Source organism: Nicotiana tomentosiformis, chromosome 2 (assembly GCF_000390325.3).
Source record: "Nicotiana tomentosiformis chromosome 2, ASM39032v3, whole genome shotgun sequence".
NCBI classification, from domain to species: Eukaryota; Viridiplantae; Streptophyta; class Magnoliopsida; order Solanales; family Solanaceae; genus Nicotiana; species Nicotiana tomentosiformis.
Genome location: NC_090813.1, coordinates 138235250 through 138236739, shown reverse-complemented (window position 1 = coordinate 138236739; position 1490 = coordinate 138235250).

Sequence of the window (1490 nt, the reverse complement as noted above, 5' to 3'; positions counted from 1 at the left end):
CCCAACAAGAATATATTTTTATATTATATTTGAACTATTTTCCTACTCAAATAATATTTTTAATCATTTTTTTGTGTAATATTAAAAAATACACAATTATTAACAACAACTAAGAAAATATTTAAGAATATAAATATGTGAGAAAGAGAAAAAAAAATGGTTATCAAGAATCAATACCACTAATGATTGTACAGACAAAAAAATCTAAAAGTGAAATGTCATATCAATCTTTTACACTTTAAAAATAAAATTTATGGTGGATAAAGTTATAGTTAAGATTAAATATTTAAAACAAGATATGAACTAATATTAAGATCTGAATCAGCATATAATAAATTATTTTTTATGTTAAAATTAAATAATTAAATATTTTAATTAATTATTTAGCGAGAGAATCCAATTCAATTATTTTTTAAATTCATCATATGAGAAAAATTCTTATTCAAGTTTAAAAACAAAATTTAGGGTACACCAATTTATTCCATAAAAAGAGCATTAGAACACAAAGTAAAAATGTTAATATATTATTAAGAATCAAAATCCTATACAAGTGTCTGAGTAAGCACAATCAAAACTAAATCCTAAACAAGAACAATCTTTCAAGACTATATTATAAAGAGCCGACTCTGCGTAAACGGGATTATTCTTTGTAAATGCCTCCGACGAAATCGAAATAATATTTTTATGTCATGCCTTACTTGCAAATATCATATCGAGAGGCATGACACTGTTAGCAATAATAGCAAGTGGTGTACCAACAATGATTTTATTGTGAGACCACCCACTTCAGATTTGATATATCTTTTCAAACAACTTAAATAACCATCACAAATATATCAAAGTAGAGCAATGATGCTAAATTTATAAGGAAAGCAAAAAATAGATAATATGGGATGAAACACTTATGGCTAAGTGTCAAACAATCGAAATAATTGCCTAGAGTTCTAGACATATATTGGATATTAATGAACTATTTGGTGAAAAATTAATGGTTTGGGAGGTAATTTATGTCAAGTTCCAAAATCGACAAAAGCAGAGATTGTAAAAGCTAGCTTGCTAAAGTTATACTTCTGGCCTCAAATGAAAAAGATTCAACTAACAAGAAATATAAAGTAAGAACAAATCCAGTATTCAGTGTCTTCTTACTTCATGATGGAAATGAAGAAGAGCATCTAATAAAAGATGATTTGGTTCTTCTTGAACACTTGGTTATCAATCTCAAGGGTAATAGTCGTGCATTTAATAAGAGAAATATTTCTATCATTGGATTAAAACGCAATTTGTGCAAATTGCATGATACAATTAAAAAGATATCTTAGCTAGAAGAAATGAATATGTTGATCAACTAAATAAAAGGTTGATTGCAAATTTTTATAGTAAAAATAAATTTTTTTCCTGTTTTTGACTCAGTAGAAAATGATACCAATAATTACTACTAAAAAAAATATTTAAATACTTTAATACCAAATGGCCTTTTACCACACATGTTT